Source organism: Odocoileus virginianus, chromosome 3, assembly GCF_023699985.2.
Source record: "Odocoileus virginianus isolate 20LAN1187 ecotype Illinois chromosome 3, Ovbor_1.2, whole genome shotgun sequence".
NCBI classification, from domain to species: Eukaryota; Metazoa; Chordata; class Mammalia; order Artiodactyla; family Cervidae; genus Odocoileus; species Odocoileus virginianus.
In genome coordinates this window covers 56487826-56502593 of record NC_069676.1, presented here as the reverse complement: position 1 = coordinate 56502593, position 14768 = coordinate 56487826, and positions in this window count along the sequence as shown.

The following is a 14768-nucleotide window of genomic DNA, read 5'->3' as shown; positions in this document are numbered from 1 at the left end:
AATAAGAACTATAAGAATTTCAAGTCATTATAAAAAGTCCTCTACAATTCTCAAGGTGATTGAGCATAGAATGGGTGAATAGTGTGTGCAGTTTCAGAAAGAAGTGTGTTCTCAATATTCACTGTTTCAATATTATAAACCTCAAAAAAGCAGCCTTACCACCTTCTCTTCCCTGACACCCCTTTCACATCTTGACTCATATTTGGGGTATGTGTTTAGAAGGGGTAAGAAATATTGCCAGTCATAAAGCTGAGGCAGCTTTTTGAGAAGAGTAAATGATATTTGGATGCTGAGTGCAGTTGCTGGCTTGACAGAAAGTGATGTAGGAGTCTTTGGTAAACACAAGCGCTAATAAACCAACTAGATTTTTGGGCTGCTAAAAAGCTGAGCTAATCTTCAGCTAAATTAATAGAAGTACAATCAGTGTAAAATTTCTCATACTCTAACCTAACAGGTCTACATATGGACAATTACATTCACGCCTGAGCATCCCATGATCAGGATGGCAAGATACCAGCTGTGATTACACACAGTTAGAAAGTCACAGAGAACTGGGGAACCAATTTTATTTGGGGTCCCTCTGGGTGTCTCCCATCTCAGCTGTCACTGCTCAGCCTCATTTCCTCCTTCTACAGGCCAGGTTTTCTGGGAAAACAGACTCTAAGATGGAGATTTGTTTGTAGTGTTTTTCAGAAAAACAGCTGTGGAAAAATGAAGGAAGTGGGGTTGGGTTAAGGGGAAAGTTGGGCTGCAGTGCTTTCACAGCAAAGGCCTTAGCCCGCTTACCACTTAGGGGCTCTGAAGCCGGGAAAGTTCTTCAGGATTGTCAGGTTTGAGGCACAGGAGCCAAGTCTTTATACTCTGTATTAGCCAGTCACTGGATATAGGCTGGTTGTGCCTGGAGAGGGTGTATCATGCTTAAGAGGGCATATCATGAGTTTCTTTAGCTCAGAGGAAAGGCTCAGCTGTAAGCCCCCAGCAGGCAACACTCACAGCATTAGGGGGAGTAAATGCAATGTGTCAGTCCTAAATCTGGTAGCATGTCTGCTGGCCCATCACAGCATCCACTACCATGAGGCCAAACACACTGCTACCAGTAGCCCTAGATTTATATTTTCACAAAGCTGTTATAGACCTAGACAGCATATTTAAAAACAGAGACATCACTTTGCCAACAAAGGTCTGTATAGTCAAAGCTTTGAGTTTTCCAGTTGTCATGTACAGATGTGAGAGTTGGACCCTAAAAAAGACTGATTGCCAAAGAATGGATGCTTTCAAATTGTGGTGCTGGAGAAGACTCTTGAGAGTCCCTTGGACTGCAAGGAGATAAAATCAGTCAACCCTAAAGGAAATAAATCCTGAATATTCATTGGAAGGACTGATGCTGATACTTTGGCCACTTGATGTGAAGAGCCGACTCACTGGAAAAGACCCTGATGCTGGGAAAGGTTGAAGGCAAAAGGAGAAGGGGGCAGAAGAAGAGATGATTAGATAGCATCACTGACTCAATGGGCATGAATTTGAATAAACTCTTGGATATAGTGGGGGACAGAGGAGCCAGGTATGCTACAGTCCATGGAGTTGCAGAGTGAGACATGTCTTAGTGACTGAGCAACATAAGCCCTGTGACTTCAGAGAAAAGAGTCTCACTTCTGGCTTTAGCTTTTTTTTTTTTTTTCATTTATTTTTATTAGTTGGAGGCTAATTACTTTACATCATTGCAGTGGTTTTTGTCATACATTGAAATGAATTAGCCATGGATTTACATGTATTCCCCATCCCGGTCCCCCCTCCCACCTCCCTCTCCACCCGATCCCTCTGGGTCTTCCCAGTGCACCAGGCCCGAGCACTTGTCTCATGCACCCAACCTGGGCTGGTGATCTGTTTCACCCTAGATAATATACATGTTTTGATGCTGTTCTCTTGAAACATCCCACCCTCGCCTTCTCCCAGAGTCCACAAGTCTGTTCTATACATCTGAGTCTCTTTTTCTGTTTTGCATATAGGATTATCGTTACCATCTTTCTAAATTCCATATATATGTGTTAGTATACTGTAATGGTCTTTATCTTTCTGGCTTACTTCGCTCTGTATAATGGGCTCCAGTTTCATCCATCTCATTAGAACTGATTCAAATGAATTCTTTTTAATGGCTGAGTAATATTCCATGGTGTATATATACCACAGCTTCCTCATCCATTCGTCTGCTGATGGGCATCTAGGTTGCTTCCATGTCCTGGCTATTATAAACAGTGCTGCGATGAACATTGGGGTGCACGTGTCTCTTTCAGATCTGGTTTCCTCGGTGTGTATCGCCAGAAGTGGGATTGCTGGGTCATATGGCAGTTCTATTTCCAGCTTTTTAAGAAATCTCCACACTGTTTTCCATAGCGGCTGTACTAATTTGCATTCCCACCAACAGTGTAAGAGGGTTCCCTTTTCTCCACACCCTCTCCAGCATTTATTGCTTGTAGACTTTTGGATAGCAGCCATCCTGACTGGCGTGTAATGGTACCTCATTGTGGTTTTGATTTTCATTTCTCTGATAATGAGTGATGTTGAGCATCTTTTCATGTGTTTTTTTGCCATCTGTATGTCTTCCTTGGAGAAATGTCTGTTTAGTTCTTTGGCCCATTTTTTGATTGGGTCATTTATTTTTCTGGAGTTGAGCTGGAGGAGTTGCTTGTATATTTTTGAGATTAATCCTTTGTCTGTTGCTTTGTTTGCTATTATTTTCTCCCAATCTGAGGGCTGTCTTTTCACCTTGCTTATAGTTTCCTTTGTTATGCAAAAGCTTTTAAGTTTCATTAGGTCCCATTTGTTTATTTTTGCTTTTATTTCTAAAATTCTGGGATGTGGGTCATAGAGGATCCTGCTGTGATTTTAAAAGTCTTGGAGAAGTACCCTGAGTGGATTGGCTTGAGTCACCAGCTCTGGCCAGGAGTTGAGGAATTATGACAGACTGATTTTTGAACGTGGTTGACCACTGTGGCAAAGTGGATGAAACTGGTTAGCAAAAGGAAGAGAGACAGCATATGTGGGAGCAGGCAGCTTTGTCACACTGCTTGTCCAGAATGAGGGAGCTCATTGGTTCTGCATAGGATTAGATGGAAAGTTAATTCTCTATTGTGTGTGTGTGTTAGTCACCCAGTTGTGTCAGACGCTGCAACCCAAAGGACTGTAGTCCACCAGGCTCCTCTATGCATGAAATTCTCCAGGCAAAAATACTGGAGTGGATTGCCATTTTCTTCTCCAGGGGATCTTCCTGACCCAGGGATCAAACCCAGATCTCCTGCATTGCAGGCAGATTCTTTACCATCTGAGCTTCAGGGACATCCCCAGTTCTCTGTTAGTAACTAAACATGCTCTCTGGGGAATTTCCCAGCTGCCCAGTGGTTAGGACTTCATGCTATCACTGCTGAGGGCCTGGGTTCAATCCCTGGTCAAGGGAACTGAGCTTTTTCCCTGGGGAAAAATGCTCCCATAACTAGAAACATTCCAGCAAAGCTTTATGAATCTTTCTAGTATTCTGTAGAGTTTTTATTTTTTTGTATTTGGATCATATCAGAATTAAATGAAGACCCTTAACAAGATACTAAGGGTTGTTGGACTCTGTTATTAGAAGTTCTGATTCAGTATGTCTGGGGTGAAGAGTCCATTCCAGGACTCTTATGTTTTAAAATCTGCCTATTTGATTTTCATATGCTGCCAGGTTTGGAAATCCGAGATATGAAGCAGATATTAACAAACCTGCTCTGGTTGAATTGTTTGTGTATTCGAAGCACCAGAGGAAGATGTGGGAGGCAGGTAGAGACAAATAAACTGAGTTTGCTTGTTCACCCTGTTATCCTATTCTCATAAAGGTGGTAGCTAAGCCAGCTATGTGGGACAGAATTTAAAATCCACTAGTCTAAAATGATCTTAGTCAAAAAAGATCTTACTGACCCAGATAACCATGATGGTGTGAACATTCACCTAGAGTCAGACATCCTGGAGTCTGAAGTCAAGTGGGCCTTAGGAAGCATCACTATGAACAAAGCTAGTGGAGGTGATGGAATTCCAGCTGAGCTATTTCAAATCCTAAAAGACAATGCTGTGAAAGTGCTGCACTCAATATGCCAGCAAATTTGGAAAACTCAGCAGTGGCCACAAGACTGGAAAAGGTCATTTTTCATTCCAACCCCAAAAAAGGAAATGCCAATGAATGTTCAAACTACCACACAATTGCACTCATCTCACATGCTAGCAAAATAATGCTCAAAATTATCCAAGCCAGGCTTCAACAGTACGTGAACCGAGAAAGTCCAGATGTTCAAGCTGGTTTTAGCACAGGCAGAAGAACCAGAAATCAAATTGCCAACATCAGTTGGATCATAGAAAAAGCAAGAGAGTTCCAGAAAAACATTTACTTCTGCTTTATTGACTACAACAAAACCTCTCACTGTGGATCACAGCAAACAGCGGAAAATTCCAAAAGAGATGGGAATACCAGACCACATTACCTGCCTCCTGAGAAATCTGTATGCAGGTCAAGAAGCAACAGTTAAAACCAGACATGGAACAATGGACTGCTTCCAAATAGTGAAAGGAGTACATCAACCCTGTATATTGTCACCCTGCTTATTTAACTTGTATGTTAGAGTACATCATGTGAAATGCCAGGCTGGATGAAGCACAAGCTGGAATCAAGATTGCCGGGAGAAATATCAATAACCTAAGATATGCAGTTGACACCACCCTTACGGCAGAAAGAGAAGAGGAAATGAAGAGCCTCATGGTGAAAGTGAAAGAGGAGAGTGAAAAAGTTGGCTTAAAACTCAACATTCAAAAAGCAAAAATCATGGCATCTGGTCCCATCACTTCAAGGCAAATAGATGGGGAAACAATGGAAACAGTGACAGAGTTTATTTTCTTGGGCTCCAAAATCACTGCAGATGGTGATTGCAGCCATGAAATTAAACTGGCTCCTTGGAAGAAAAGCTGTGACAAACCTAGACAGCATATTAAAAAGCAGAGACATTACTTACTTGACAAAGTTCTGTCTAGTCAAAGCTATGAATTTTCCAGTAGTCATGTATGGATGTGAGAGTTGGACTGTAAAGAAAGCTGAGTGCCGAAGACTTCATGCTTTTGAACTGTGGTGTTACAGAAGACTCTTGAGAGTCCCTTGGACTACAAGGAGATCCAACCAGTCCATCCTAAAGGAAATCAGTCCTGAACATTCATTGGGAGGACTGATGCTGAAGCTGAAACTCCAATACTCGGGCCACCTGATACGAAGAACTGACTCATGTGAAAAGACCCTGATGTTGGGAGAAAGATTGAAGGCAGGAGGAGATGCGGATGACAGAAGATGAGATGGTTGTATGGCATCACCAACTCAATGGACATGCATTTGAGCAAGCCCCAGGAGCTGGTGATGGACAAGGAAGTCTGGCATGCTGCCATCCATGGGGTCACAAAGAGTTGGACACAACTGAGTAACTGAACTGAACTGAGTCTAAAATTGTAGACTTTCTTCCAGCTCTAAAAACTCATTGAGCCCATGGATACTTGAGGTAAAATAAAGCAATACCTTTGCTTTTTGTTCTTTACTGTTTCAGATATTTTCAGGCATTTCTGAACTGAGGTTTATTTGGTTAAAAGAAGTTTATTAGATCTGTGTTATTTATAAATGTTTCCTTAGCCTTGCATACAGCACAGCTAATTGTGGGCACAAGAGTAAAAAAGTGAGTTACGTTTGGAAGCTGTAGAGTTATGCTAAATCTTCTGATTAAGCAGAGGGGATAATTTGGAAATGGCCAAATATAATTTTCCTTCCTTAAAAAAATTTTATGCTTATGTAATATGAGGAAATTAAAACAAAAGCAAAAACAAAAAAACCTTTTAAAACTGTTAAGCTATTGACTCCTTGTCTTTCTTATCTCTGTTTTCTTCGTGTCATTATCAAGTTGCAAATGGAGATTTTATTTGGCTACACATGAGTTTATGCAATCTATTTTATTTTTTCCACTAGGCATTATTTTATACATGCATCTTTATGGCCCTTGTAGTTCTTTCTTTTATGGTTGTGAGGTGCTTCACTGTTTTAATGTGCCATAGTAGACTTTATCTTACTCTAATTTGGGATATTTAGGTAGTTTTCAGTTTGTCGTTATGCATTTGAGTGGTTTCCATTTTGCCACAGTGCTTTGTATTGCCATGTACCATCTGGTATTCATACCTGTAACTGCCCCACCTCGAGAATTCCTAGCTCTGAAACTCCTTTCCCTGACTACAAATTCTCTCTGCTCACTATTGCTAGCTAAGGTTTTTAGCTTTAGTATGTAAGGATTGCTCAAGAAATGACAGCTATTATGGTAATGACTATGATGATAATCATGATTATTGAATTCAGGATCAGTGTCTTATTCATCATTATCCAATTCACTACCTAAAAGTATCTGACTCATAGACATCATCCCAAAGTTATTTGCTCAATGAATGAATGATTTTAATATTTTTTTATCAAATATTCTTTCATGTGTTAAATAACAATTCATTTTACCTTTTACCTTTTTTTAATTTAAAAATATCACATTAAATTCCTGGAGGACAGAAAGCATATCTTACTTTTCTTTTTATTCCCAATACCAGGCTGCTTTCTGTCAAAGTTTGATAGAGAATTTTATGAAATGTCTTTTTGATGGCTTCTGTTCTTCTTTACTACACTAGTAGTTTTCTTTGAATTTTTCCAGATTTGTTTTGATAGGACAAATTGTGTTTTACCACAGAGAATAATTTTTTTTACTATATGGATGAATTTTACTTGCGTAGATTCAATTTAAAATAGTCCCATAATAAAAAAAAATGTTTATGAAAGTTTTCTGTTACTTATGAACAGAGAATTTTTTAAATGAAAATTTGAAAGGAAAATTTCCTGTAATACCAACTCTCTTTTTGTAGTATCACTAATGGTTCATTCCATTTTTTCCCCAATTTTCTCTTGGTTCTTTAGTAAATTTACACCTCGTTATTTCTTTTTGATCATTTTTTGTCATTTTTAGTTTTGTAAAGGCTCAGATGTGTCACTGACAATTCAAAATTCAAATATATTAGCATGACATTGAATAATACTAACTTCCTAAGGCACTTTTTCCTTAAGAAGTAAAGAGATAATAGTAATAATGCATGTATATATTTTAAAAATTCAAGCTATTAGTTTTTAATGAGAAAAAATCCTCTGCCCTACATATTTGTACCTTATTAATAGCTTCAAATCCCAGAGCCAACCATTTTCAACCCTTTTAATTGTAACCTCTATTATCTTTCTCAATATTTCTGAATAACCTAGTTATGCTGCGATTAGTTTTTCAAGTAATCTACATGTGTTTTGTGCGCGCGCGCGTGTGTGTGCATGCGTTTGCGTGCGCATGCACGTGTGTGTGTGTGTGTGTGCGTGTGTGTACACAGTTGCTAAGTCGTGTCCAGTTCTTTGTGACTCCATGGACTACAGCCTGACAGGCTACTCTGTCCATGAGCTGCAGTTCATGGGGTCGAAAAAGAGTTGGACACGACTTAGAGACTAAACAGCAATAACAAAATGTGTTTTGCTTCCGCCCTATTCTCACTCTCAGAAATCCTGGGACCCTAGTTCCAGGGTGGTTGGTTTTACCACTGCCCTCTCCTTCCAAGATTTTGTTGGCATTTTATGTTGGAGACTGTCTTCTTATCTCTTCTTTTTGTCTTTCTTTGCTGACTTATTACTTTAAAAAAAAATGTCTTGTTCTATCTCTGTAGTAGATGTCAGGAGGAAATAGAGATAAATGATATTTACAACCTGCCATGCTTAACTAGTAGTCTCTCATAACTTTTCAAAGAATTTAGTTAACTGATAAAGTTAATTAATTATGATAGATAAACTAGTCTCAGTGCTCAAAATTCAAAAGGTATAAAATTTTAGAGTGAAAGCACTCCTTTTACCATTGCCTCTGGCCAACCAATTCTCTGCAACCAATATCAATGGTTTCTTGGGCAGCCTTCAGAGATACATTATGCATGTATTGTGCAAATATACACATATGGTTATGTTTATTTAATCCCTCTATACACAGAATTCTGCACACTGCTTTGTTACCTTCACTTAAGAATATGTCTTGGAGAATATTTTTAATTGTTATATAAAGACCTTTTTCATTTTTTAGTGGCTACCTAATATACCATGATTTATTTAAGTAGTTCCCCTATTAATGTTCACTCATATATTTTCCAACGTTTTGCCCTCATGACCAATGCTGCAGTAATTTACCTTGTTTTTTGGGTCATTTTGTAAGTATGTTATCTGATTTGTAAGATAAATTCCCAGAAATGCAGTTGCTGGGTCAAAATAAACCCATTTGTCACTTTGTTAGAATCTGTTAAATATCCCTCCAAATAAATTGTCCAACTCATGCTGTTCATCTTGGCAAAGTGGTGGCTCAGCTAATGAAGAATCTGCCAGCAAGGCAGGAGATCCTGGTTCAATCCCTGGGCCAGGAAGATTCCCTGGAGAAGGGAATGGCTACCCACTCCAATATTCTTGCCTAGAGAATTTCATGGGCAGAAGAGCCTGGCAGGCTGCAGTTCATGGGGTCACAAAGAGTCAGGCATGATGGAACAACTAACACTTTCACTTTCTTTCACTATCGGTAATGTGGATCAGCTTTTCATATAATCAAGTGTTATTTGAATTTCCTTTTCTGTGAATATCTCATCTATTCTTTCCCTACTTTGGTAAGGAGTGTTGTTCTTTATCATTTATCGTATATATGTTAGGGAAACATGTGAGTAATCATCTGAATTACATTTTCCCAATGTGTCATTTGTCTTTTAATTTTGTTTATAATTTATTTTGCTGTCTAGACATTTTAAACTTTCAAATATCAAGCCACAAGGGATTTTTTATAGACCTTGAAACCCAGTGGAATTTGCATCTGGGGTTTCAGACATGTTGGGGACCAGAGACTATTTTATTTCTCCTGTTTCCCACTATGGGAATGGGAATGTCTATCCTAAACTCATCCCTGCATTTTGGGAGCAGATCTAGTTGCATAAGACTACAGATAGACAGAAATTTTGTCCCTGGATGGATGAAATCCAGAGTCTCAGTCATGGTTGATTTAAATAATTTAGGTCATGAGATTTAGAGCTTTTTGAGTTGATAGTATTTGGATGAGACTTGAGACGTCGAGTTGATGGAATGGATTAAGACTAGAAGATGTTGGGGTGGCATAAATGTATCTTGCACATGTGATGGACATGAATTTTGAGGAGCCAGAAGGTAGATTGTGGTGGGTTGAAAAGTGTCTCTCCCAGATTCATGTCCACCTGAAACCTCAGAATATGACTTTATTTGGAATAAGGGTCTTTTCAGATGTAATTAAAGTGAAGGTTGAAATGAGATCATATTGGATTAAAGTAAGCCCCAAATCCAATGAGAGTTTCCCTAAAAGAGATAGAAAGGAGACACAGAGAAGAAAGTGATGTGAAAATGGAGGCAGAACTTGGAGTGTTGCATCTGTAAATCATGGGACACCGAAGATTGCTGACAATCACCAGAAGCTAGGAAAGAGGCATGGAACACTACCCTTAGACCCCAGGAGAAGTCAACCCTGCCAGCACCTTGATATTTTAGACTTCTGCCCTCTTGAACTATGAAAGAATAAAGCTCTGTTACTTTAAGGCACCCAGTTTGTGGTAACTTGTTATGACAGCCCAAGAAAATGAGCAAACTCTTATTTAGAGTATAGAGCTGAGCTTCCCTAGAGACTTAGTGGTAAAGAATCTGCCTGCCAATGCAAGAGATGTGGGCTCAATCCCTGGGTTGGAAAGACCCCTTGGCAAAAGAAATGACAACCCACTCCAGTATTCCTGCCTGGGAAATCCCATGGACAGAGGAGCTTGGAGGGCTATAATCCATGGGGTGGCAAATGAGTTGGACACGACTTAGAGACTAAACGAAAACAAAGAGCTGGCAGTATATGGAAACACTGAAGGATGGCGTTTAAAGTCAAGGTAATTTGTAGGTTCAGTCATTCAAAAAATATTTACTGCCTAAAGATTTGAACTCTTTGGTTTACCTCTTGTAAATACTGGGATAAGTCATGTGTATGTGTGTGTGTGCGTGTGCACGTGCATGTATGTATAACAATATACTCACATCCTGGGATGCCTAGGTTGAGAAGGGCAAAAAGATGAGATGGTGAGTCTTAGGAAACACCATAAGGAGGGCAAGCCTGAAGGAAGAGTTGCGGTGGTTGGGGACACAGGGGGAAACTGATGGAGCTTTATCACTGAGGCCAGGAGGGGAATGGTTGGTGGTGGAAACTGCAGAAGGGGCCATTTGAATTGGGAAGCATTTTGGATTAGACAGTTGAGGTTATAGATGACTTACAAGAATGGTAAGGGCCTTTAATGTGTTAGCTTTAACACTTTAATGTGTTAAAGTGCCATTTTTCTGAATCTCAGAACTAATATCTTCCTCACAGGTTATTGTATTTTATATCTGTTAATTCATTGTCCAAAACCTAAGCCAATACTGCGCTGGTACAGGGGTACAGTGAGAAACAAGAGGACATGGTCTCTGTCCTCTTGAGCTTAAACTACATTCAAAGAAACAAATATTAACCAATAAAATTATGGAAAGTATTATTTTATTTCACCTGCAACCGTGTTATGAAGGAAAGTGTATTGGGAACATATGAAAGACTGTTCTCAGTCATGTCTTACTCTTTGCAGCCCCATGGACTGTAGCCACCAGGCTTCTCTGTCCATGGGATTTCCCAGGCAAGATCACTGGAATGGATTACCATTTCCTTCCCCAGGGGATCTTCTCAACCCAGCGATTGAACCCGTGTCTCCTGCATTGGCAGGCAGATTCTTTACCACTGAGCCACCTAGGAAGCCTAAACAAGGCCAACCTCAGCCAATTTTCTGGGGGAACTGAATGAAGTAGCTTTGTCATGAGAGCATGTATATCTTATGCTTAAGATGTACCAGCTGATACTAAAAGAAGTCTAACATTTTTTCTTTAAAGCTGAAGAAACTTAGGCCCAGAAAAGTTTAGCAATTTGCAGTGTGTTGTTAGAAAAGCTGGGATTATAATTTATCTTTCATTCCTAGTTGGTGTTCTTCTCTAGACTATACTAACTCCCATAAAACCCCCCCCACACACACACACGCACACACACATGCAAGTATGAATCTATATCTATGTCTCTATATACACATATATAATGTATAATTTATATTATTAAAAAGTACAATTTATGAAATGTGAGCGAATTTAAATTTTGGATTGCACCCACACATGAAGAAAACATTGTATATAATCCCAGCTCTTTCTTAAAATAATTTTTATTATTTTTTAGCTACACTGTGTGACATGTGAGATCTTTGTTCCCCAACCAGAGATTGAACCCGTGCCCCATGCAGTGGAAGCACCAAGTCTTAACCACTAGACTGCCAGGGAAGTCCCAATCCCAGCTCTTTACCCATATTGTCATAGGTCACCCAGATTCTTTCTAAAAATGGATGAGTTATATATCATTAACTATGGAGTGTTTATTTCATCTGTGGCCTGGGGATTCTCAGCTCCTGAGCCTTTAGGAAATACTGCATTGATTCTGTTACTGTTGTTGGGCATGTCTGTGTCACAGGCTTCCCTGCAGAGCTGGAGAGGGTTTTCGTGGTGAAAATGCTTTATTTACTTGACATCCCTCACCCTTGGTAACTCTTATGACTCAATTGCCAGGATGTCAGTTACAACTCTCTGCAGGCCAGCCAGGGGCTCCTCATGCTCAGCAAAGAGGCAGCTCTCAGTAGCATTTGCAGCCTCTCCTCTGAGTTGGGGCCACTCAGGAAATCCATGTTTATGTGTACAGACAGTGCCTTCTCTTCACTATGATGCCCTCCTGAAAACTGTGTTGAAAGGCAGATTGAGAAACAGCAGGCTTAATTTTCCCAATAATGTTATCACTGATTCTTTGTGCTAAACAAGGTTTCTGCATCAAACCAGTCAAGAAAAGGACCAACAGTAGGTCTAAAAAGCAAAGATACAGCTATTCACCACCACCAGAATGTTATGCTTACTTTCAAATCTAGGAAAGAAGTCATAAATATACTATGTTCATTGATTATTGCCTGGAGCATCTTTTGCTATAAGTAATACATGCTGGACATGAAATTTTACCTATGTCATTAGGCTGACAATATTTTTCTTACTGTGGAAAGGCAGAAAGCAAATGAATTTTGGGATCAGGTGTATTGAGTATGAATTTTGGCTTTATTAACTTCTAGCCAGATCACTCGGAAAAGTTACATACTCTCTTCTGAGACTTCTTTTCTTCTTCTGTAAACTGGGAATGATTTCTGCATTGAAAGCATATTATGAAGATTAAAGAAAGTAAAGAATGTAAAACACCTATCATAGTGCCTAATATTGTTTACATTCAACAAATATTAATTTGCTTAACTTTGCATTTTCCCTTAATTTTTCAAATATAGAAGATCTGGAAGAGGGTTTGGATGATTCAGATCTCTGACATAAACTACTTTGATAATTTTGAATGTTGTGGGAAAAACATACTAAGCCAGTTGTTTTTTATTTCAAGCTACCCCTAATAGTTTCTAGAGTTTTTATAGCCCATGATTAAATAATACAAAATATGATAGGAAACTGTTGATTTGCAAAAAGGAAAAAACTGTTGATTTCCTTATGAGAGGGAAAATATTTCTTAAATCTGGGTTTTACATGTAAAGAGCTAAGCCAGGAAAATCACCACATAGATTTTGTCAACCATGAATTAGAAGGATGAAGATGAGAAATAAGAGCAACTCCTGCCATACCAGGATGGGGATGGGTGATATATTAAAACCTGAGTTGGGGGTGGGAAGCATATGGAAACATCCCAGAAGATTTGGAGGATACCCTGAAACAGGTAGTAGATGCCAGGAAGTGGCATGGGAAGGATATAATCTTCATATTTGGCAAGATGCATGGCACTTCTATCCACGTGGCAGAACAGTATAGAGAAGCAATGCCAAATGGAGATCCCTAGAGGAGTGGGGTGGGTAGGGGAGGAACCCTGATCATTTCAACTCGGTGAGTGTTTCCTGGGGCCCCAGAGAGAAGTGTTACAGAGCTGAGTGCTTTGATAGACCAGAGGGACTGTGGTTGAGCAGTTTACTTGACACATCCCTCACCCCTGATAACTCTCACGACTCAAATGCCAGGATGTCAGTTATAACTCTCTCTGCAAGTCATCCAGGGACTCCTCATGCTTAGCAAATAGGTCCCAGATGGCAGGGGTTGGGCTGAGAAGGTGCTAGATCTTATCTCATGATCAGATCTGTAGTCAATGGACGTCTAATCTATGGTGGATGCCAGTGCCTTGCCCTCAAATCCAGTTTGGGGAATCATTCAGCTGAAAGCAGTGGAGGGTGCCCAGAATCTGAGTCTAAAAGATCAGTTAAGTTCTGGATTCCAGCCTCCAGTTTTGATATTCCTTACCCCCTAACCCTAAGATGCCATGCCTGCTCCCCTACCCTGCACTGCCGATGCCTCCAAGATGCCACTACAGGACAGAAGGCAAATGGAGAACCCTGAGTGGGGCCAAACAGTCCTGATATGGAAATTGAGTTATATTGATACATTGTTTCAGCTTATACCTTGGTGGTAAAAACAGAGGTCCTAAGTTCAAATTTAACTAAATTTCTGAAAGTATTTTTTGGAGAGGAGGACGATTCAGAAAGAAAATTAAATTCTGTTAGGAAAATAAAGAAATATCCATTCCTGGCCGTTTGATTTTTTGAGTATAATTTTTATACCTGATCCAAGCACAGGACTTCATCCCTCCTAAACTGATCAGCAGGAAGAGGACATCCAAACCCTTCATTACTATAGCACGTAGCGTCCTTTTTGCTTACTTGCCTGTCTCCCTACTAACATGAAGGAATCTGAGGCCAGAACTGTATGCTGTTCATTTTTACCAGGTTGGATAGAACTTGGTATGTGGCAGGTGCTCAATAAATATTTGTACAATTATTTAGCGTAACTGGTTTTATTTTTGACATATGAAATGTGCTTTTTCAAAAATAACTGGTAGGAATATTTTGCATGGCCAAACTGTACACAAAAGCATCTATAAACAAGTACATTTAAATTGAACCAGAGGCCTATTTGAGAAAGGCTGGAATGATTGGAGCAAAGTGACCATCTTGGGTGAGCAGTGAAGTTTCTAGAAATCAGAGTGCTTTTAATAGAACAAGATTGCATACTGCTATGTTAAACTTAAAAAAAGCATTTAAGCTGTGTTAAGCCAGATGTCATCTTATACTAGATTCTAATATAGACCAGAATGGTAGGAAATAGCAAGTATAAAATATCTAATTATTAAAATTCAGAAGTTCTGTTTACTAAATGTAAGTGCTTTACAAAATACAGTAGGCAAACTGCTGGTGGAACAAATCTTTTTGCTTTGGGTGAAGCAATATCTGAGTGTAAGAGGTGAGCTGATTTGAAGAACAATGTAAAATAGAGACACCACTGAGTGACTGAGCACACACACACACATGAAGTAAAGAAGAGTTCAGGTGGTATAGTTATGGCAAAAAGCACTTCGTTAGTACTGAGATCACAGAGGTTTGGCATACTCAACATTAACTGTTTTTATTAAAAAATTCAGTTATTTCCCACTTGACTTATTTTGAGGTGGATTAGACAGAGGGGATGGATTTCCTGCTTTGGAATT